This window comes from Mus musculus, chromosome 14 (genome assembly GCF_000001635.26).
Source record: "Mus musculus strain C57BL/6J chromosome 14, GRCm38.p6 C57BL/6J".
Lineage (NCBI taxonomy): Eukaryota > Metazoa > Chordata > Mammalia > Rodentia > Muridae > Mus > Mus musculus.
Window position 1 is genome coordinate 76224246 of NC_000080.6, and position 24809 is coordinate 76249054.

General features: G+C 46.7%; 1 long non-coding RNA gene and 1 pseudogene across 1 annotated transcript; both read right to left on the reverse strand.

The window, feature by feature from the left end:
- Positions 1-1200: 1200 nt before the first annotated feature.
- Positions 1201-20877, reverse strand: Gm36583. The gene is made up of 2 exons (XR_383604.3): positions 20296-20877; positions 1201-1636 (listed from the first exon to the last, which is right to left on the reverse strand). It is a non-coding gene; the product is annotated as a predicted gene, 36583 (long non-coding RNA).
- On the reverse strand, positions 12402-13329 carry Rps2-ps6 (ribosomal protein S2, pseudogene 6; annotated as a pseudogene).
- Positions 20878-24809: the final 3932 nt, after the last annotated feature.

The window sequence follows — 24809 nt, forward strand, 5'->3', positions numbered from 1 at the left end:
AAACAAATGGGAATCTGTTCAACGCCATTTGTAATCTCTCAAGTGTGTGTGTGTGTGTGTGTGTGTGTGTGTGTGTGTGTGTGTGAAGAATCTTCCTTTTCACTGGGTATGGTGTCATATGTCTGTTATCCCAGCACTTGGGAGGCCCAGGTAGGAGGATTAAGAGTTTGGGGCTAGCCTGGGCTATATAGCAAAACCCTGTCTTAAGACAGGGCAAAGGATGAGGAGGGAGAGGAGACAGTGTTTGGGGATAGAATTAGGAGGATAAGGATGGGGGTGGGGGTAAGGATGGTAGGGATTGAGTGGGGATGGGGATGGGAGTCAGGGGGTAGGGGGAGGAGGAAGAAAAGCAAGTGGAAGCATGTTACCTTAGGCAGTTACATAATCATGACTCCAGTTATGTGCTCAAGATGCAGAGTCAGTTTTAGCAGGGGCTGGGGCTGTTGGTCTAAGTGCAGGTATGTGACTGACCCACAGAAAGGACCTTCATCCTTCCAAGTATCTTCTGATGTAGAAATCTCATATCTTTACATTTTTTCCTGATGAACAATTTGTTATTGTATGAGTTTTATTGTTAAGGAACTTGGAAAAACATCACCCACCAAAACCAATCAGACCCAAGCGTCCATACAACTCAGTGGCCTTCAGTTAGAACAAGCATTCAGAATGGAAGCTGTGCAGGGTCATGTCCAGTTCTACACATTCAGTATCAAATACATGTTCTGCACATGTCCACCTCCCAAACCCCAAATCCAAGACAGAGTTAGAAATGGAAAACCAATGAGTTTTATCTCCTCATTCATAACTTAAGCTTGTTACCTGCAGTTCTTCCTCATCCCCTTCTTCTGTTATACTGTACATACATACATACATACATACATACATACATATTTACATAGATACATGTATTGTTGCATGAGAGTACTTTCTTACTCTCTAGGGTAACAAACAAAAGAGAACACAAATTTATCTTCCTGAGATTGTGTGGTCTCACTCGACGTTATGCATTCTAAGCCTGTCCTGAACATTTTCAAACTTCATTTTTTCTTCTTTAGAGCTGAGCAATATTTCATTTTTTTATATGAGCCACATTTTCATTGTCCGGTCACTTGTTGATGGACAGCTAGGTCAATGCCTATGGTGAACAAAGTGGTGATTTTTTTTTTAAATATAAAATGTAGCACTGAGTTCCAGATCTGCTTGGGATTACTTTCCAGAAAACCAGCTTTATTTGTGTTTTCAGCCAGAGCAAAGGTAGGATTTATTACACTTTAGACTTTTCTGAAATACTATGTGCACCTTAGCATCCGATGGAGTGCTCACTGATGAGTGCTCGTGACAGAGGCTGCGGAGACAGCAGGGCCTTAGGCAAGTCCTTGTTTTGTGTGGCTGCAAGGGAGGTATGGGGAGGAGTATGTGGTCTGACAGCGGTGCACACTGCCCTGTAGGCTTCCCTGGTCAGGCTGGAGACAGCAGGTAAGGCCACAGCAGGTGTCTCTGCTGGTGCCTCTAATGATCCAGAACCAATGAGACGCCATGCATCACGGGCATTCCGTGAGAGGGAACAGTGTGTGCTGAGCTTCCGGTGCCAAGAGACCGTGGGAACGTCAGGTCTACCATCTGACACACTCAATTCCTGGATGCAATGAGGAAGAATAGAAGTCAACTGAGCAGTCGTTCCGCTGCAGCTATGCTGGGAGGAGGAGGGGAGGATGGCCAGGGACCAACGGGAGGCAGTAGCCTCCCTCTCTAACTCATGCTCAGGCCACCCATCCGCTGCCCTAGGGTTTGGTCAGCAGTGCCCCCCCCCCCCCCCCCGCCGCGTTCTGTCCCGGGGAGTATTTGTTTTAGTTTCTGTTACCCTTTAGACTTAATCTGTTTTCTTAATCTGTTTTAGATTCTCTTGCCATTCCTTTTATGAAACCTTGAGTTTTTCTCTCCACCTTTTCCTGTTCTCAGTGCTTTGCACTGATGCTCAGTCAGGTTCCCGTCATCTGTGTTGTTTCATCTCAGCAGACATGAGTAATTACAGTTCGCTTAATCTCCAAGACAGTCCCGGGCATGTATTCTTTTCCTCTATATCAGCCGTCTTCCATGTCAGTGAGGTTTTTAAGTAGGATTTGGCTTATTTTTAAAGATGCTGCTGACCAAGGCACCCAAATCTGCATCCTAACAAAAAGTCCCATGCTTTTGAATGACGTGCCTGACAGAAGCCTGACAAATCGTTGCTGTTGGCCGTTTCAGGGCAGCCCAAGATATGCAGATACTCAAAACCAACCATCAAGATCTGCCTGGTAGCTTTAGTGACTGGCTTGAAGCAGAACCCCTCAGATATCTTAGAAAATCCCAACTCTTAAATTAATTCTGTTTTGATGCCTCACCCACAACTTCCTGATAATAACAGAAATTAATAGGTTCTGTAGGCCTGGTGGGTGCTCACTGCTTGTCTGGGTGAATGTAATCATGGGCACATTTCCTCCTTGTAAAAACCCCACGTGGGAAAGGCTGGTTTTGCCCTCTCACTACAGATTAGATTTGAAGAGCTCAGAGCTGGTTCCAGGATCCCACTCTGACCCGGCTGGAAACCAGCCTCCTCCAAGCCCATGCTTGCTCTTCTTGCTCTGTGGCCAGGTGGCCTTGAGCAGATGAGGAGGACTGGCCCAGCCACAGGCATTCTGTTTCAATAAAAACACACTCAAATAAAAATAAACTCCCCACAGTTCATTTCTAAAGTGAGCTATGAACCTAAACTCAAGAGACACATGTTGAAATGTTGGGATGTGAATGGGCATAGCCACCAGTACCAGCATTCCTCAAAAAGCTAAAAATAGGTGCCTGTTGCCAAGCTGAGTGCCAGAGAGCCCAATCCTGAGACTCACGTGACAGAAGGAGCAAACCAACTCTTATAAGTTGTCCCCCACAAATTCACAGTGGTACACACACAGACTCATAAGATAATACGCAATTCCACCTATTTTCTTGCAAATGGCATGACTTCATTCTTCTTTCTGGCTGCAAGCTATCTATCTATCTATCTTGATTGATATATATATATATATATCACCTATATCACTGTATACACACACACTGCGATATATACAACACAGTTTCATTATCTGTTCATTGTATTATCTTATAAGTGAAATAAGGCAGTCTCAAAAAGACAAATATTGCATATTTTTCATATACAGAATGTAGGGGGAAAGGGAGGGGAGCAAGAGATGGAAGGAGAGAGAGAGAGAAAGAGAGATAGAGTAAAAAAAGATGGCATGCTCTGACATCTGGGATTGGTTTCAGAATACCTTACTTGGTAGAAGATGGAGAGACAGGTGATAGCTGAAGGAAATAAGACTGAGCTTCTACTAGTCTTAGCTGGGCAATGGTAGCTGGGGCTCACTATACTATTCTACATGATAGTTTTGTGTATATGTGAAAATTATCACAAATGCTTAAAAGTGCTAAGTGACACTATTTCCTTCTGTAGAGACACCGTTGCTTCCCCAAGTCCCCTGGTTGCAGTTCTACACAGATGACCTGTCAGTTAAGGGCAGCGTTCCTTTAGGCAACTTTCTGTCTGTGTTGTACCCTCTGCTCATACAAAGCATTCTCGAAGCTTCCTATTAGAGTGCGGGTCTTACTCTGATCTCCTGCAGTTGCCTTACCATACAGCCAAATCTAACTGTGCACAGTTCCCATTTGGACTAGCTCTTGAAGTCTTCTGCCTTCTGCGCCCCCTCCCTCTCCTCATGCACACTAGGCAGGCACTCACCCACCCAGTCACACCCCAGCTGCACCACAGTCACACCCCAGTTGTACCCCAGTTGTACCCTAGTCACACCCCAGCTGCACCCCAGCCCATGCTTTTCTCCTTACAAGCAGGATTCATACCATCAATTCTGAAAGATTTAGGTACTTTTCCCTGCAAGAATCTTTTCTTCTGGAGGGACCATATTGTTCTCATTTTGGGGCAACCATTGCCTTTTCATAGGTGGCTTACTCTGTCTTTACTTTGAGACAGCCTCACCTTCTTATTCTACCAGAGCTTGAGTTTGAGAGACAGTCTTGCCTATCTATGCATGTTTATTAAGTGTTAAGTTTGCTGACAAATAGTCATGAAACATCTATAGCCAGAGTACTGGCTAGTTTTGTGTCAACTTGACACAGCTGGAGTTATCACAGAGAAAGGAGCTTCAGTTGAGGAAATGCCTCCATGAGATACAACTGTAAGGTGTTTTCTCAATTAGTGATCAAGGGGGAAAGGCCCCTTGTGGGTGGGACCATCTCTGGGCTGGTAGTCTTGGTTCTATAAGAGAGCAGGCTGAGCAAGCCAGGGGAAGCAAGCCAGTAAAGAACATCCCTCCATGGCCTCTGCATCAGCTCCTGCTTCCTGACCTGCTTGAGTTCCAGTCCTGACTTCCTTTGGTGATAAACAGCAGTATGGAAGTGTAAGCTGAATAAAACATTTCCTCCCCAACTTGTTTCTTGGTCATGATGTTTGTGCAGGAATAGAAACCCTGACTAAGACACCCAGTGAGTGCTGTGAAAAAGAACTTCCCATCTTTAGTAAGAATATTTTGTAGGGATCTAGAAAATATTAGTTTCTTAAAACCTGCATTATACTGAAGTTGAATTTGAGGGCATAGTAATACTGCTGGAGTTATTGTTAGGACTTATGAAGTTTATGTTTCACATGCTCAGAAGGCATCTAAGGCACTAAAGACACAGTGTGTCTCAGAAGCTATGGGGATACCTCTTGATGAAATCCTCCTTCTTGTAGTTTATGCTCTAGTGGGACAGACAATAAACAAAAACATTTTCCATGAATAGACAGCAGTAATGAGCCAGGATGAAGCCTGATGGAGAAGATGAAGCTTGGCTGCTATCAGTAAGCACAGTGCTCGAGAGGGCTTTGTCAGGGGAGGGGGAGGAGAGCTGGGGTCCTATTCTCGCCCTTAAAAAGCCAAGTGGGTGTGGCAGTCTGTAACCCCGGTGCTCAGGAGGTGGAGATGGGGGTTTCAGGGTAAACTGGCAGGCTAGATTGGCTGCATCTATTCGTTCTGACTTCAGAGAGGGACCCTGCCTCAGCACAGAATAGAGAGCAGTGCTGGAAAGCTCTGATGTTAATCTCTGGACACACACACACATGCACACGGGGTGGGGGAGGGGAGCAATGCTACTTGATAACTACGTCTGTTTCCTCAGATTCCTATTGAAAACACAGTCAGGGCAAACAGAAGCTAACAGCTTCTGGGACAGGCAGGAGCCACAGAGCTTCTGAGGCAGCGCCCTTTTCGGGCTCCAGACATCCGACCACCTTCCCGGCCAGAGGACATGTGTCCACCCGGCCCAGGATCGGTGGGAGCCATCTTGGTTCAGGGACTCCGCCAAAAGTAGTCTGCACAGGTGAGAGTGTGCACACAGAAGCTAACAGCTTCTGTGACAGGCTAAAGCAACACAGCTGCTGGGAAAGGTCCTGTTTTGGGCCTTCATCTTCGGCCAGGAGAGAGGTCCGAACACCAGATATCTGTGCACCTTCCCTGTAATAGGAGAGCTTGCCTGCAGAGAGTGCTCTGACCACTGAAACTCAGAGGAGAGAGCTAGTCTCACAGGTCTGCTGATAGAGGGTAGCAGAATCACCAGAGGAACAATCTCTAAACAGAGACAACTATAACAATTAACTCCAGAAATTACCAGATGGCAAAACGTAAACGTAAGAATAGAAACTTACTAATAGAAACCAAGACCACTCACCATCATCAGAACAAAGCACTCCTACTTCACCCAGTCTAGGGCACCCCAACACACCCGAAAAGCTAGACCCGGATTTAAAAGCATATCTCATGATGATGGTAGAGGACATCAAGAAGGACTTTAATAACTCACTTAAAGAAATACAGGAGAACGCTGCTAAACAGGTAGAAAACGTTAAAGAGGAAGCACAAAAATCCCTTAAAGAATTGCAGGAAAACACAACCAAACAGGTGATAGAATTGAATAAAACCATCCAAGACCTAAAAAGGGAAGTAGACACAATAAAGAAAACCCAAAGTGGCCAGGTGTGGTGGTGTATGCCTTTAATCCCAGCACTCGGGAGGCAGAGGCAGGTGGATCTCTGAGTTTGAGGCCAGCCTGGTCTACAAGGTGAGTTCCAGGACAGCCAGGGCTACACAGAGAAACCCTGTCTCGAAAAACCAAAAAAAAAAAAAAAAAAAAAAAAAAAGAAAGAAAGAAAGAAAGAAAGAAAGAAAGAAAGAAAGAAAAAGAGAAAGAAAACCCAAAGTGAGGCAACGCTGGAGATAGAAACCCTAGGAAAGAAATCTGGAACCACAGATGCTAGCATCAGCAACAGAATACAAGAGATGGAAGAGAGAATCTCAGGTGCAGAAGATTCCATAGAGAACATTGGCACAACAGTCAAAGAAAATGGAAAATGCAAAAAGATCCTAACTCAAAACATCCAGGAAATCCAGGACACAATGAGAAGACCAAACCTATAGATAATAGGAGTAGATGAGAATGAAGATTTTCAACTCAAAGGACTGGCAAATATCTTCAACAAAATTATAAAAGAAAACTTCCCAAACCTAAAGAAAGAGATGCCCATGAACATACAAGAAGCCTACAGAACTCCAAATAGACTGGACCAGAAAAGAAATTCCTCCCGACACATAATAATCAGAACAACAAATGCATTAAATAAAGATAGAATAGTAAAAGCAGTAAGGGGAAAAGGTCAAGTAACATATAAAGGCAAATCCATCAACGTAATCCAGTACATAAACTCAAAGACAAAAACCACATGATCATTTTGTTAGATGCGGAGAAAGCATTTGACAAAATCTAACACCCATTCATGATAAAAGTCTTGGAAAGATCAGGAATTCAAGGCCCATACCTAACCATGATAAAAGCAATCTACAGCAAACCAGTAGCCAACATCAAAGTAAATGGTGAGAAGCTGGAAGCAATCCCACTAAAATCAGGGACTAGACAAGGCTGTCCACTCTCGCCCTACCTATTCAACATTGTACTTGAAGTCCTAGCCAGAGCAATTAGACAACAAAAGGAGATCAAGGGGATACAAATTGGAAAGGAAGAAGTCAAAATATCACTTTTTGCAGATGATATGATAGTATATATAAGTGACCCTAAAAATTCCACCAGAGAACTCCTAAGCCTGATAAACAGCTTCAGTGAAGTAGCTGGATATAAAATTAACTCAAACAAGTCAATGGCCTTTCTGTACACAAAGGATAAACAGGCTGAGAAAGAAATTAGGGAAACAACACCCTTCTCAATAGTCACAAATAATATAAAATATCTTGGCGTGACTCTAACTAAGGAAGTGAAAGATCTGTATGATAAGAACTTCAAGTCTCTGAAGAAAGAAATTAAAGAAGATCTCAGAAGATGGAAAGATCTCCCAAGCTCATGGATTGGCAGGGTCAATATAGTAAAAATGGCTATCTTGCCAAAAGCAATCTACAGATTCAATGCAATCCCCATCAAAATTCCAACTCAATTCTTCAACGAATTAGAAAGGGCAATCGGCAGATTCATCTGGAATAACAAAAAACCTAGGATAGCAAAAACTCTTCTCAAGGATAAAAGAACCTCTGGTGGAATCACCATGCCTGACCTAAAGCTGTACTACAGAGCAATTGTGATAAAAACTGCATGGTACTGGTATAGTGACAGACAAGTAGACCAATGGAACAGAATTGAAGACCCAGAGATGAACCCACACACCTATGGTCACTTGATCTTTGACAAGGGAGCTAAAACCATCCAGTGGAAAAAAGACAGCATTTTCAACAAATGGTGTAGGCACAACTAGCGGTTATCATGTAGAAGAATTTGAATTGATCCATTCCTATCTCCTTGTACTAAGGTCAAATCTAAGTGGATTAAGGAACTCCACATAAAACCAGAGACACTGAAACTTATAGAGGAGAAAGTAGGGAAAAGACTCGAAGATATGGGTACAGGGGAAAAGTTCCTGAATAGAACAACAATGGCTTGTGCTGTAAGATCGAGAATCAATAAATGGGACCTCATAAAGTTGCAAAGCTTCTGCAAGGCAAAAGACACTGTCAACAAGACAAAAAGGCCACCAACAGATTGGGAAAGAATCTTTACCTATCCTAAATCATATAGGGGACTAATATCCAATATATATAAAGAACTCAAGAATGTGGACTCCAGAAAATCAAATAACCCCATTAAAAATGGGGCTCAGAGTTGAACAAAGAATTCTCATCTGAGGAATACCGAATGGCAGAGAAGCACCTGAAAAAATGTTCAACATCCTTAATCATCAGGGAAATGCAAATCAAAACAACCCTGAGATTCCACCTCACACCAGTCAGAATGGCTAAGATCAAAAATTCAGGTGACAGCAGATGCTGGCGAGGATATAGAGAAAGAGGAACACTCCTCCATTGTTGGTGGGATTGCAAGCTTGTACAACCACTCTGGAAATCAGTCTGGCGGTTCCTCAGAAAATTGGACATAGTACTACCGGAGGATCCCGCAATACCTCTCCTGGGCATATATCCAGAAGATGTCCCAACCAGTAAGAAGGACACATGTTCCACTATGTTCATAGCAGCCTTATTTATAATAGCCAGAAGCTGGAAAGAACCCAGATGCCCCTCAACAGAGGAATGGATACAGAAAATGTGGTACATTTACACAATGGAGTACTACTCAGCTATTAAAAAGAATGAATTTATGAAATTCCTAGGCAAATGGATGGACCTGGAGGGCATCATCCTGAGTGAGGTAACCCAATCACAAAAGAACTTACACAATATGTACTCACTGATAAGTGGATATTAGCCCAGAAACTTAGGATACCCAAGATATAAGATACAATTTCCTAAACACATGAAACTCAAGAAGAACAAAAACCAAATTGTGGACACTTTGCCCCTTCTTAGAATTGGGAACAAAACACCCATGGAAGGAGTTACAGAGACAAAGTTTGGAGCTGTGACAAAAGGATGGACTATCTAGAGTCTGCCATATCCGGTGATCCATCCCATAATCAGCTTCCAAACGCTGACACCATTGCATACACTAGCAAGATTTTGCTGAAAGGACCCTGATACAGCTGTCTCTTTTGAGACTATGCCGGGGCCTGGCAAACACAGAAGTGGATGCTCACAGTCAGCTATTGGATGGATCACAGGGCCCCCAATGGAGGAGCTAGAGAAAGTACCCAAGGAGCTAAAGGGATCTGCAACCCTATAGGTGGAACAACATTATGAACTAACCAGTACCCCGGAGCTCTTGACTCTAGCTGCATATGTATCAAAAGATGGTCTACTAGGCCATCATTGGAAAGAGAGGCCCATTGGACTTGCAAACTTTATATGCCCCAGTACAGGGAATGCCAGGGCCAAAAAGTGGGAGTGGGGGAGTGGGGGGGGAGTGTATGGGGGACTTTTGGGATAGCATTGGAAATGTAAATGAGGAAAATACCTAATAAAAATTAAAACAAAAAAAAAAAAAAAAAAAACCAGAATCAGGCTGGAGAAATGGCCTGGCGGTTGAGCATATACTGGTCTTGCAGGGGACCTGAGTTTGGTTTCTAGCACACGTATTCAGTGGCTCACAACCACCTTTAACTATAGCTTCAGGGGTTCTCATGACTCCTCCTGGTCTCTATAGGTGCCTGTGCACGTGTACACACACACGTGCGCGCGCGCACACACACACACACACACACACACACGCACATGCACATGAACAGTCACACTGTTAAAAAAGTAAAATAAAATCTAAAAAAGATGCCGTAGTATTAGGAGTGAGCCCTCTAGGAGGAGAATACACCAAGAGTCCAGAGCCCTCAGAGATGGTGTGTCACCATGACAGTAGACAGGCTCTGAGGGGGGAGTAAATGGTCTAAAGAGATGTTGGAGAACAGGAGAGGAGGATGAGGAACAAAAGGAGAATATCTTGTGCTCTGTCTTAGTCACAGTTCTATTGCTGTGAAGGGACACCACACCCACAGCAACTCTTCTAAAGCAAAGCTCTGATTGGAGCTGGCTTACGGTCTCAGAGGTTTGGTCCATTATTGTCATGGAAGGGTAACATGAGTGAAGTACAATGATATACAGGTCTGAAAATGTTAAAATGAAACCCATTCATATGTCTTCTGCATGAAATAAACCACATCGTAGCCCATTGGTTTTGTGTAACATTCCCTGAGGCTACAGTAGTTCATGAAGTAAATAGGACTTTAAAAAAATGCTTCTCAGTATTAAATTGCACCAGTTTAGAATGAACTAAGTTTGAAGGACATCATAGGTTTAAAAATCAACACAGAAGTCTTGGGGGCCAAAGAATGTGGCACTGGTGCTAACTGCCTCAGGACAGACCGCATCACAGGCTTGAGAGAGACCACAGAAGGACAGAGGAAATAACCGAGGGAGGCACCAGGCTAACTCCTTTCTATGTGCCTGTAAGAGCTAGCCCATTCCTGTTAGAACTAACTCACATATGGGGGAGGCGGGTAGGGAATGAGTTGAGGAAGGCCTAGAATTGACAAGCCTAGAACTCACTGTGTAGACCAGGCTAGCCTAGAACTCACTGTGTAGACCAGGCTAGCCTAGAATTCACTGTGTAGACCAGGCTGGCCTTTAACCTACACAGGCCTTCAGGAAAATCCCCTTTCTCTCACATAACAGCTGGGTGTATTTGAGCAAGTTTCTCAGACTTCTCTGCACCTCTGTGGCTCCTACATAAAACTGGCAGCTAGCTCTACCTGTCTACACCCACGTGAAGTTTCTAGGCTGATGGAAGACAGACACTTGCCCAGAGCTGGGATGTTCTGGATGATGCTATCTCTTGTCTTCCCCTGGGAGAGACTCCTCAAGTGGTATTGATAGCCAGATGTCTCATGGGTAATGACGGCCTTCTCCCTAGGAAGTGGAAGAAGCACACTAGGGTCTAAGAGCAGTAATGTAACCAGCAGGGGTTAGGTCCCGCTGCACACTGTCCGGGCTGCGTCCTTTCTCACTGTGTGTAACAGTACTGCTGAAGTCTATGGATTGTTTTGGCATTTCAGTACTTGAAAGCACACATCATTTTGGTGGGGGCGGGAACCCCAGGCATTCAGGTCCCAAAGGCAAAAGCATGACATTAATAGTTTTGATTGAAGAGCAGCTGCTCCCGAGCAGGGTCCCACACAGGCAGAAGCCTGGAGCCAGGATGGCTCTTAGTGACTTCTGAAGGAGATCTCTTGACAAGCCACCAGGAAAGTCCTCTCTCAGTGGAAAAGCAAGGCATTTCCTTTATCTTCCCTGAGGCTGCATTTTAGTGTGCTTGACTCTCTTTGTAGCAGATCCAATTCCTACCTCAGAGTCCTCCTGGCTAACGCAGGTGGAGGGAGGAGAGGCAGCCCTAATTTCCAGAGGTCTCTCTCTTGGAGGGCAAATGCACATGTGTTCAGCACTCTGTCTCCTCAGATCTTTCTTGGGGTCTGTGTAGAGACCTCTCCCCATGCCCAGAGTCTGAGCAACTTGTCCCTGAAGTCTTCCCACCCTCCAGGCAGGTGCATGGGCCCAGACCTTTGATGGGTACCGGCCCCTGAGTGCTTGAAGCAGGAACAGGGCCTCAGGGCTCTACTCCCATTGTGCCTCTTGTTTGACTCTGTGCTCAGAACTACATCAGGACCAAGTCCGAGCCTAGTTCCTCCTCCTCAGATGCCTTGTGAGAGGGGACCTGAGCCACCCTTCATGTGCTGGGAAGTTGCTGCCATTTTCAGATGAGAGACAAACTTGACTTCTCCAAGAGGCTTGAAGTCAAACCACAGATTGAAACCAATCAATAGTCTAGTAGGGCACCCCACGGGGCCAGTGAACAGCCTCCTGGAATGACTTTGAAGGATCCAAATCTTAGAGAGCTCCTGCAGACAGAAGCTGGTGCCTCCTCTCCCCGCTCCCGGCTCCCCGCCCCCCACCCCCAACCCCTCCGACCCCTTTCTCTCTCTTAAGCCTAGACGGGCTTCTGAATTATTCGAGCCCAACCTGTGATCAGAGTCTGCGTGGAGTCACATGCCCTTTCATTGGAGGCTCAGTGACTCCATTTTCCTTGGAGTGCTGCTCAGGGGAGAAACACCAGCCCTTAAAAACATCTCTAGCAGATGGGGGTGGGGCACACCTTTAATCCCAGCACTCCAAAGGCAGAGGCAGGCGGATCTCTGAGCTCAAGGCCAGCCTGGTCTACAGGGCTACAGAGAAACCCTGACTCGGAAAAACAAAATGGCTACAGATAAGGTATGCCCAGCTAGGCACGGCTGGATTACCCTGAATGGAAAGCGTATGTAGTCTGCGGGTGCTTAAGAAAAGGAACAGGGTTTTTTTTTTTTTGTTTGTTTGTTTGTTTGTTTGTTTTCAGCAGACTTAATTCTTTTATTTTTCTCATATAAAAACCCTTATGTGGTAGCCACAGCTGGAGCCTGGGTCCTCTGAACAGAGACTCTGGTGTGGGTTTTCACAAGATGATCCGTGAATTCCTGATAAGGAGACTTGGTGAAGACAGTCTCTTTCCAGAGGTCGGGGGTCAGGTAGCTGTAAGTCTTGGAGATGGCATCAAAGGTGGCCTTAGCAAAGTTGCCCAGGGTGGCAGTGCAGCCTCTGGCTGAAGTGTAGCAGTCATCTATACCGGCCATCATCAGGAGCTTCTTGGGCACAGGAGCAGAGACAATGCCAGTGCCTCTGGGGACAGGGATGAGACGCACCAGCACAGAGCCACAGCGGCCTGTCACCTTGCATGGAACAGTGTGGGGCTTGCCAATCTTGTTCCCCCAGTAGCCTCTCCGCACAGGGACGATGGAAAGCTTGGCCAAGATGATGGCCCCTCGGATGGCAGTGGCAACCTCCTTGGAGCACTTAACACCAAGACCAACGTGACCATTGTAGTCCCCAATAGCGACCAAAGCCTTGAACCTGGTCCGCTGGCCAGCCCGAGTCTGCTTCTGCACTGGCATGATTTTCAGAACCTCATCCTTTAGGGATGCACCCAGGAAGAAGTCAATGATCTCAGACTCCTTAATGGGCAGGGAGAACAGGTAGATCTCCTCCAAGGACTTGATCTTCATGTCCTTAACCAGGCGGCCCAGCTTGGTGACGGGGATCCACTCCTTGTCTTCAGCTTTACCTCCACGAGCCCCGCGGCCTCGACCACGGCCCCTAAGACCGCTGCCGAATCCTCCGCGGAAGCCGCCGCGGCCTCCTAATCCTGGGCCCCCGGGTCCTCCGGGCCCTCCCGCTGCACCGGCGTCATCCGCCATTTGGTGTTTTCCCGAAGAAGAAGAAGAGGAACAGGGTTTTGAAGACAAAATTCGCTCTGGCTTGAATTTGAAAGCGGCATGTGAGAACTCAGGGCAGCTAAAGATCAAGCAAGCTTCAACTTCTATCTGACCCTGTACCACTCCTTAGGGTGGGCTGTGGCTTCTCTTTTATTAAAATACAGTTCATGCACCATAGAAGCCACCTATTGAAAATGTGGCCATCGGAGGTTTTAGTATATTCTCAGCTATTTGACCATCATGACAATGAATCTTTCTCTTCCTCTCCCTCCCCCTCTTTTCCTTTCCTCTTCCTCCCTCCTCTCCCCCCCTTCCTCCCTCTTCCTGTTTTTCCTCCCCTTCCCTGCTTCTTCTCTCCCCTCCCTTCCCTTCCTCCTCCCTCTCTTTTCCTGTTTTTCCTCCCCCTCCCCCTTCCCTCCCCTCCCTTCTCCTTTCCTTTTTGTGGTACTGAGGTTGAACCCAGCCCCCCTCACCACCACCCCCCCCCCAGTTAGTGCTAACCACTGATCTACACTCCCAGCTCAAAAAGCTGAATCTTTTCAGCATCCCAAAGAGCCTCACAGGCACTGAGAGTCACTCTCTGCTTCCCCAGACTTCAGGACATTTGTTGTCAGTGGACTCTTAAGTCACATGGTCTTTCCTTAACATAAAGCTTTCAAAACTATCCATGAGAGTGCACATAGCTGTGGTTTGTGGGGTGTCGCTGTATGGCCTAGTGATATTGTACTGCATAGACGCATCACACTTCATTTAGTTCATATGTCAGTTCATGTGTTAATTCTCTGAACCCTGGAGGCAAAATTGATAAAGTCTCAGAAGAAGGGAGAGCCAGTCCCCTCCTTTTCAACTTCATCACCTTCCTCCTCCATGTTTCTTTGCTTTCTCCTCCATCTGCATATTCTGATTCCACGGGAATGGTGACCCAGAAGTCATTGTTGAAGCCATGGTGATGAATGGGACTGAGGGATGGAAGCTCGTGAGCTGATATCAGGCTCCTCCTGAGGTTGGGGACACAGGAAGCGGCTGTCATTCTCTGCCAGCAGAAAGGCTTTGGTCCAAGAGTTGGAGGATTCTCCTCCCTTGGGGTTCATGACAAGCTCAGGGGAGGCAGAAATGCCTGGAATCCCGAGGGACCCTTGATAGACAGGGGACTCGGAGAGGCTGCCAGTTTGGACTCCACATCTTAACCCGGAGGCCACGTCTATGACAGGGTTAAGGCAGATGGTGGGAAATTAAACCTGGTGTGGGGTTCATGGATCACTAGAAAAATGAGACTCTACGACATGTTCTGAGGACCAAATGCCTTCCAGCTTTGAGGCTTTTTAGATTGCCAACATCTTACCAAAGAAGGATGCCAGCCCTGAAATTACATGGCTGAGATTAGCCAGGGAATTCATTCATTCATTCATTCATCAAACAATTATTGAGTACCTACATGTGTCAGGAAGAACTCTAGATCCTAGACACTAAATAATAAACATCATCAGTTACAAATCCCTAGTCTTGGAGGCAGGGGAAGCTTGTAGTGAGTAGAGTATATTGAAAGTGATGAGAGCTTTGGAAAAAAAATACATTCAAATGAGGTCGGAGATGGTGTCAGAATTCCAAATGGGATTCTCAAGCAGGGCAAAGTAAAGCCAAGGCTTAAGGTAGTGAGCTGAATCAGTCAGAGTCCTCTAGAGGAACACAAGATGAATATACAGTGCAAAAGTGGTTTTTAGATTGGTTAATACAATGTGGGCTAGGCAGTCTACTGCTGCTTAATCATGGCCTGCATGCCACAGTCTCAATCTGGTGCTGAGTGCCTGGTGGGTTCAAGTCGAGCTGATGGTCTTTCTTTAGTCTACATTGAAGGCTATAGAAGCTAGGTTCTGACACCAGGGAAGGGCGGCGGCGGCGGCAGCAGCAGCAGCAGCAGCAGCAGCAGCGTGCGATAAGGCAGATGCATTCACTAGCAAGGAATGCAGGAGAGCAGGCAAAAGCAACAGAACTTTAAACCCCACAGACTTCTTTATACTCTGTGAATCTTCCAGTGAGTGCTGCCCACTCTAGGGAAGATCTTCTTTCCTTGGTTAACCCTTCCTGGAAATGTACTCTCAAGCCCACTCAGAGCCATGTCTCCTAGTTGACAGCCAAGATTAACTATCACATAGGCCATGTTCATATCCGCAGGGTACCTACTGAGGCAGAGACAGGGAACTGAGAACATTCCTGGCACAGTCAAGAGACAAAGGGGGCCAGTACAGCAGAAAGAGCAGAAGATCAGGAAGAAGTGAGGCAACAGAGCAGAAACCCATTTCCACCCCAGCCTTGCTTTTATCATTCGAACAGTGGCGACGTTTCAGCAGAGAACCATCGTATGATTGGTGTGATTTATTTAAAAAAAAAATTAGACTGTGGCTGTCATTCTGGGAACAGAGGGCTGGGAGGAGAGGCAGTGGGAGAGGGAGCACTGAGAAGGTGACAGCTGCAATCTGAACCTGGCTCAGAGGAGGAGCCAAGGAGCACAGAGAGCATGGGCGGGATCAGATCTGCCCGTGCTTCTTGGGAAAGCAGAGCTCTGTGGAGGGGCTGCATGTGAGCGGTGACTTAGCATGAAGTCAGTCTGTCACTCAGTTCTGATGATCTTCAGGCTTGCTAAGAAAATGAAGGCCTCTTCCCAAACTCCCCAGACCATGCGATGTCTCCATTTTCAGTACTATTGGACTGTTTAGAGATATCATGTTCCAAGTGCCTCTGAGAAGAAACAGCCTGTCTCCTATCCTCCAGGGACAGTGTGACAGTCTGAGAACACGTGATATACCAGTGCCCCAGGTATGGATTTATCAGCTTGTTCCCAATGATTGGAGTTTCCCGAGCGTGAAGAAAAGAGTGACGAGACAGTCTGAGCGTTAGTTTCATCCCGGGGAAGCCAACAGTGGTGTTTCAAGCATCCCTACTGAGAATGCATAGAACTACAAACTGAACAAGCCTCTGACCAACAAACAGTAAAGATCTGAAGTTCTTGGGGTTTTAGCCTGTGAGGAATGGAATCCTGAGGGACTCTCCCTATGAAGGCCAAAACCCAAAGTCCTAGTCCAGGGCCGTAGGATACCCAGGATAGACCCTGAGCAGAACCACCCTGTAGGCCTCAGTCAGGTCCCTGACCCACAGTACTGTGCAGTGATAAACACATGCTACTTGGGTCCCTAAAGCTTCTTGGGAATGTCTTCTACAAAGATCTCCAGAACAGCTCTGCCTGAGTATGCTGGAGGCCGGCTTCTCAGAATGAGGGCATTCTCTGCCCAAGGGTCGGGCACACGAGCAGCAAACTCTGAGGTGCCACAGAGTTCACAATCCCAAGAGTCCTCCTGGGCTACTGAGTCATGCACTGTGGATAAACATTCAAGCAAGTCCTAAGTAAAGGCCAAACCTTCGGTGTGTCCTCCACAGTCCTCCTGAGCGAGCGCCCACAGAACCCCAGCTGTCACCCAGAAGAGCAACCAGATTGTTTTTATTGGTTTTCCCCCCTTTCTCTGTGTACTGTTTTATAGTTGTTGTCCACCTTTTACCGTTAAGTTCTTTGTTTTATTGTTATCAACAGGCTAAAGGCTAGTGTTGATATAGCCTCAAAAAATCCACCCAGATAACTACCCAAACAATTCCTATTCCAGAAAGTCCACAGGGGGCTATGTGTTGTTTTGGGCACCAACTCACAAATCAGAGGTTCCCAACCTGTGGGTCATGGCCCTGTGGGCAAACTTCTAACTCCAAAAATATTTACAATTACAACTCATAACAGTAGCAAAACCTATAGCTATGAAGTAGCAATGAAAATACTTTTATGGTTGGGGATCACCACAGCATGAGAAACTGTGTTAAAGGATCGCTGTGTTAGGAAGGTTGAGAAGCGCTGTCATAAGTGGTTTTACTATAGTGTGGGGGTGGGGTGGGGTGGGGTGGGGTGGGGGCGGGGTTCAGTGGACAAGCTGCCTTTTGAACATTTAGCCACAGCTCACAAAAGGAATTCCACCGATGTCTGTTTCGTATCAATGAATACATAAACACATATTTTCAGACTTAAATTTCTTTGTTTTTAATTGCGTTTTTTTGTTTGTTTTTGTTTGGTTTGGTTTTTTTCGAGACAGGGTTTCTCTGTGTAGCCCTGGCTATCCTGGAACTCACTTTGTAGTGAAAGTATAACATAAAAACAAAATTCTAGGCCTTTAGCCCCAGGCTTGGGAATGTGACCTCTGTAACTTAATGCTCCAAGGTATGCTAATTATAAAACAGATAGTGACATTTCTCCACCCACCAGCTTCCTGGGTTCAAAGAGTGTTCATTCAAAGAAAGTCACCCTGACCATTGCCAGAACCCGCTATGCAAATGTGCTATTGTTAGGGGCTCTTAGAAACTGTCTTGAGAGATAACTGGAACAATTACCAGGTATTCCTTGTGACTCTTGTGACTTTGCACTTCCTTGGGACTCTTAACTGGTATCTTTGGTATTTTCCAACAAAGCCCTCCCCACTTCCTTGAGTTGTGGTTTCTTCCTTTAAATACCCCCTTACCCAGCTACTTGGGATGCCACAGTCCTCTACCCCTGCATGGTGTATGACCGTGGGCCTGAGAGCGCTCTTGAATAAAAGTCCTCTTGCAGTTTGCAGCAAGACCATTTCTTGTGTGATTTGGGGTGTCGCCTCTCCTGAGTCAGAACGTGGGGGAGTCCTCACGTTGTGGGTCTTTCAGTAGACCAGGCTGGCCTCCAACTCTGAAATCTGCCTACCTCTGCCTCCCAAGTGCTGGGATTAATGTGCGCCACCACTACAGGCACGTTTTTTTGTTTTGTTTTAACATTAATTTACTGGGGCTGGAGAGATGGCTCAGTGGTTAAGAGCACCTACTGCTCTTCCAAAGGTTCTGAGTTCAAATCCCAGCATGGTGGCTAACAACCATCCTTAATGAGATCTGACGCCCTCTTCTGGTGCATGCATCTGAAGAAAGCTACAGTGTGCTTAGATATAATAATAAATAAATCTTTTTAAAAAAAACATTAATTTACTGATTGCTGGCTTGTGTTTGTGTCTGTGCATATGGATGCTCATGAACGAGGCACTCAGGAGAAAGCCTGAGGGCAGCCAACAGGAAGGATCCACTGTGTGGGTTCCAGGGATTGAACTCAGGTCATCAGACTTGGCTTCAGTCACCTCACCTGCTGAGCCATCTTGCCAGCCCAGAATTAATTTTCACACCCTGGCCTATAGAAAGTTGAGACTAAAGGAGACAGGGGTCTTGGAATGGTCAAGCTGTAAGTATTCTGTCTCGACTCCACCCCCACAGTTACTTGGGCAACAGCCAAGTATGCTCCGCCCCACAGTTACCTGGTAACAATCAGGTAGGCCTGGCCCACTATAAAAGGGGCTGCTTGGTCCTCCTCTTACTCTCGCCCCCCTCACTCATGCCTCTTGCCCTCTTGCTCCCTCCCTCTCCCCATTCCCTTCCTCCCTCTTAACATGTGATCATGGCCTCTACTTCTCTAATTTCTCCTTTTCTCTACCTCTCTTAACTCTATTCTATGCTATACTGTCCTGTGGCTGGTCCCTCTGGGGAAGGGAAGGGATGCCTTGGAATGGGCCCGCTGAGACATCCCCCTGCCCCCACATCTCACCACACCCCCATAGAACATATCTTAATATTCCTTTATCTTTTTTATAATCATAACACAAGCCACTTAAACACAGGTGAAATTATAAAGCGAGAGGGAGGCTTCCACTCTTTTCTCCCCCAGGGGACATTTGCAGTATCTGGAGACAGACTGGATTGCCACAATCTGGGGAAACTGTTGCTTGGCACCAAGTGGGTAGCAGCCAAATATGCCGATAAGTAATGGACAGCCTACAGTCTGCCCCAACCATCCCGCCTCAAATATCAAAAGTGCCAAGTAAGAACCGCTCCCTGGGCTAAATCTTTACAAATGATGTTGGGAGGATATGGCTGTCTCTGATGTGTTATGGAAAAAAGATGATACCGAGTTAGAATTTAAAGAGCAGAGCGTTACAGGGTGAGCAGAAAGCAGCCATGAGCTAGGGAGGGAGAGGTGTGCTTGTGGGTCGCGGCTCCAGCCGGACGGACCCCAGGGTTGGCTCTCAGCTGTACTGTGACTCGGTGTGTAAAAGAGATGCAGTGAGTTGTAAAGCAAGGGGTTTACGAAGCATCCAGAACAAAGTATGGCATCCGGGAAGTGCTCAGCCATGGGGTCTAGAAATCAGACACTGATGGGGAGTGTGGAGAAAGAAGCCTTCTGTTACAGGCGTTTGCAATCCTGCTCCCGAAACCATCGCAGAAGCATCATTCCCACTGGTTTGCCCACCCCACCCCCACCCCCAGCCACCCCTCCCTTCAGCATTTATTCTTGAGTGTAACTAATACACGGGCAACTAGGCCTTCACAAAACAGAGTCCTTCCTGGAGCCCAGAGCTCTGCCAGGGAAGCCACAGCACCCTCTCCTACCTGGCTCCCCCCACATTCCTTCAGACAAGCTGTGGGTTACCTCAGGAAGACAGCCTACACAGGCGGGAGCTGCACAAGATAAATAAACACTGCCCTTCCTGACTGAAGACTCAAGGCTTGAGGCCCAGGAGGAAGGCGAGGCTTCACAGGCTGGGAGGTCTCCACCAAGGAAGGGAGAGAGATGAGGAGGTTGAATTGAGGGGAGGAGGGCAGGAGGGCAGGAGGAGGAGAAAAAGAAGGGAGAAACAGAGTGTGGAGTGGAGGAAGGGAGAAAGGAGAGAGAGCGAGAGAGGAGGTGGGCAAGAGAAGAAGGAAAGATTTTCTGAGAGTCTTGGGTGTGAGCACCAGAAGCCTCTAAGAAGCTGCAGCCACAAGGCAGCAGTGCTGCCTGCGCCTGTGTGGATCCAAGGCGTAAGGAGTTAGTAACGCAGAACCCTGCCTGCACATCCCAGGCAACCCCGTCTCCAGGAGGCCGCGGGACAACCTACCTTTTGTGTATCCGGGAAAGAATGCAAATGAAGTCAGCATAATTTATTCATCAGGCCCATTCAGTCCGCTACACTGTACCAGTTTTCCGTTGTTACTGTAACAAATCTCCGCAGACTCGGTTGCACAACACTGCATGATTTTACCCTCTTACAGGCCTGGACGCTCCAAGTGCTGTCTGTTTTCAACAGTCTAAAGTCAAGGCCAGTTCCTTTTCAAGTTCTGGAGAAGTATGCATTTCTCCTCCAGTTCGTGGGACTCTGCCTGTGATCCTGGCTTGTGGCTCCTTCTTATCTTTAGAGGGCACCATGCCGGCCTCTGCTTTGGTAATCGCACCATCCTCTTGTCTCTACTCCTCAGCCCCTTTTGTAAGAAGCGCCGTTATTACATGAGGCCAACCAGAACAATGAATACAGCATGGGTTTCCCATCTCAACAATAACATCTGCAGAGTCCTTTGGCCCCAGAGGGAAACCTGTAAATGCTCTCGGGGTCAGGATATGGATATCTAGCTTTTATACAATGAACGGAACCAATTAAGGAGTCTTCCTGTGGCCCTCTCTCCAAGCTCCTGTTATGCTGAGTGAAGCCTGCTCCTGCTGCCCCCATGCCCTTCTCTTACAAATTACATTTCTAAGACTCCCTTGCCAGTTAGCTCCTACTGTGTTGGCCAGTGTCCCAGGGTCAGAAGCCAGGTGGCAGAAGCCAGGGTTTACCTTCTGGTCCAACACGGACTATGTGGCTTGGATCCTGTGCTGTCCTTTGTAGTTCTAGCTTTGGTTGGACAGGTCTCTTTCACGGGACAATATTTATGAGGGCTCTAACTCCCTGGGGACTCCCAGAACGTGTCTGCCTCTGTGGATGATAACAGTTTTCTGATAGTTTTATTCTATAGGTGGCCTTGCTCTTTCCCCAGGAGTGTTCCAATGGTCTTATTTCTAATTGGCTATTACATCCTTTCTGGTGTTTCACCTGTTTCAGGCCTATAGATTCTGACCAAATTCTGGCTGAGATACTGGCTTCCATAGGTTTTTACAACATCACCCCAAAGCTTTCCCTCCAGGACAACCTTAATCCCGCTGGTCTCAACTGTATGTCTTTCTCCAAATATACTTTCTTGCTTTGGTAAAGGTATTTAAAGGTACAGGCTACTTTTCTGTCAACTCAATACAAGCTATAGTCATTGAGAGGAGGCATTAAGAAATGGCCCTGGGCAAGCCTGTAGGGCATTTTCTCAATTAGTGTTGATGTGGGAAGATTCAGTGAGTGTCCTCCTGGGCTGATGGTCCTGGGCTCTATAAGAAAGCAGACTGCGCAAGCCATGAGGAACAAGCCAGAAAGCAGCACTCCTTTTTCCAGGGCTTCTTCATCAGCTCCTGCCTCCAGGTTCCTGCTCAGTTTGAGTTCCTGCCTTGGCTTCCTGTGGCGGATTGTGACTTGGGACCTGTAAGCCAAACAACCCCTTTCCTTCCCTGTTGAGAGCTTTTGGTGCCACTTCTAGGAATGTGGCTTTTGTCACTGGGTTTGGACAAGGAAGTAGGCTCAGATAAGAATATCAGAAACAGAGGCCATGGGCTTTGCTTACTCCTTGACTTAATTGTTACCTTGTGTGGTCCTTTTGCTTACTACTCTGCTTCATTACCATCTTGTGTGATCTCCTTGTTTACTACTTTGTTGGTTACCTTGTCTTTGATCTAAGAACTGACCATCTTTTTTGGATGTACCTGGAATGATATAAAAGGAGGCTGGAGAAAGATAAAGCTCTTCGGCCTCAGCACTGGCTGGAGTCATGCTATCCTTTTGCCCAGTTGTTCTTCTTCTTTATCAATCCTCCCTCCCTCCCTTGAGACCCTGCTGACTGACTGAGCTGGCCTGGTCACTTCCCGGGTTGGTTTTGGTCATGGTGTTTCATCACAGCAATCGTAACCCTAAGTAAGCCAGGTGTGCTCATCTACTCTACAATCTCCGCTGACATCCCTGGCTTCATTTCTCAGAGTACTTTTGAGTCCTTGGGGGATCATTTCAAGTCTCTTCCTCCCACAATGCCCTCGTGATTAACAGGCTTGGAGTGATTTCTTTCTGCAGCTTTAGCAAAATAACTGATGCATAATCTACAACACACGAAATTGTGTTGCATGAAGACACTTGTGCAACTTATAACCATTTTCCTATCAGTACAGTGTCCCTAAATGAGCATTTAATCAAATATATGCTGGACTTACAGTCATGGGCCTGGCTCTTAGCAGAATTCTGTTAGATCAGAGATTCCAATTGTTTTTTTTTTATTCTCCCTATTTAATTTTCCTAAAAGCTATTGGAAAATAACCATATTTTGAAGTAAAATATACACCCATTCTCTCTAGTCTACTTAATTTAAGTTGAATCTCAAGTTCCCAACTAAATGATCTGTACCTCACAATGTGTGGGCAATGTAGAAAAACAGGATGCAATGGAAAATAATTCTGTGATTATCATCACCAGCGAAGATGTTGGCACGGACTCTTTCTCTTGTTCCTCGACAGTTTATCTAGCAAACCTGCAACTTGAGTCACATGCTCACTCCTTCATGTGACAAGCTGCAGGGCTGACCAAGCAAATACAGGTCTGATCAATTCTTTTTCCATTTATGTAATCGGGACAAATGACCCGCAGCAAAGAAACCTGACTCTATCACAGACGTAAGCGAGTCTGGATTGATGAGTTATGTAAACCAGACCATGACAACCCTGACGGGCAACACAATGACCTGCATGAGCGCCTCACCTATCCAGTTGCAGCACTGGGTTCAGCATTCTCGTTGAGCGTGGAGTCCAGCCTCTTCATGCTCAGTTGCACAGACTCAGTTCTAGGAATCTACCTGGGTGACAGTTTCTTACTCCATCAAGAGGCAAGCCGTTAATACGCCTAGCTAGAACTATGTATTTGTACTGATTCTGGAAGGCATGGGCCGCGCTACAGAGATTTCCAGAGATCAATGTAGTTCTCAGAATTTTTCTCCACTCACAGTGCTACAAATCCGGCCTGGAAGAGAGGTACCTCTCCTCTGGAGCTCTCTGAAGTTTCCTTGAGACCAGAGCTGGTTTTATAGCCTCCCCTAAGGCTGCCTTCCCAAGAAATGTCACATGTACAGATCCTGAGTCCTGCCATCTGTAGGTGGGCGCCCTCTGATAGTTTTGCTTGTGGGGTTTGCTCTCAAAACATAGGAACTTGTTGTGGTCATGGTGGCTGGCATTGTCTGTAAGGGATGTTACAATGGAAGATGGCTGTCACTGCTCTCTGATGAGTCTCCTTCAGGGCCCCCTCTTGTTCAGCCTTCATACGGCCGGCCACATGGTGGCGGTGTTTAGGAATGCTACTGTTACCTCCCAGAGGCTGTTTGGACTCTAGGTCTCAAAGGTTGGTCACACAAGGGGTTGGTGATGATTCTAGAAGCCTTCTCTCTCTCTCTCTCTCATGAAAATGGAACCTAGGCTCATGTGTTAACCAAACTTTATCACTGAGCTATATACCTCAGTCCTTGTGTGTGTGTGTGTTTTGCCTTTGTTTTTGAGACAATGCCTCACTTTAAAATCAGAAGCAAGAGTAAAAGAGGAGCCATGTTTTATGAGAGTTTTTACAAAAGTCCAAATAAGAACATTTCAAATGGAACACTGTAGCTCATAGAAGTCAAAGTGTAGAACATGTCCAAGTCTTCCCATGATGCTTTGCGGAGGGCTCACATCATGGTCACTCCCTGGTGTTTCTTATGCTGACCTCTGACCAGCATGAGGGGCTTTTCTGCCACCATGTCTTTGTCTTGCATCTAATTTAGCACCTGCTGTGCAGACCCAGTAGATTGCACCCTCCTTGCCAAGACTAGATGCACCCATGCTTTCTATACCTGTCTCCTCAGCCCTGGGATGGGTTGTAAAGAACCTGATGCCCTCATTTTCAACAGCTGGCTCACTGACTGAAAAATGATTAGAGTTCAGGAGCAATGTGCCTTGGGCCGCTCGGTCAGAGAGTGAGCCTCAGAGGTGGGATCTGGCCTGGGTTGTGAGGAAGAATCAGAGGACGCAGGCACCAGAAAGAGCAGAACACCCAGTCTTCTCACTGACCCGACCAGGCCCTGTTCTGGAGAAGACTGATGAGAAACAAGCAAGGGGGAGCAGGGATATGGTTGCAGTGGTCCAGGCTACCTGAGGGGTGAAAGCATGGGAACCAAATACCAAAGTCAGAGAGGAAGAGGCCGTGAGTTTGGGGAGGTTGTCGTTTGGTCTGTTCCTGTTTGTGTTTGTGTCAAAACACTCCCCAGGAAAAGTGATCAGCAGACACAGGGCCTGAGGAGACAGGAAGAGGCCTCCTGAGCTGCAAGCAGCTTGCTAAAGACTTGGAGGATCCTCTTGTGCTATCCCCCAAGATCAGAGACACAGCCCCCCCCCCATGATGGCTTAAGGGGTGGTGGCCCTGACCCTCCCTTCCAGCTCACTGTCCCTGCCTGCCAGCACAGTCTCGGGGGACCCAGAGGAGGCTGAATG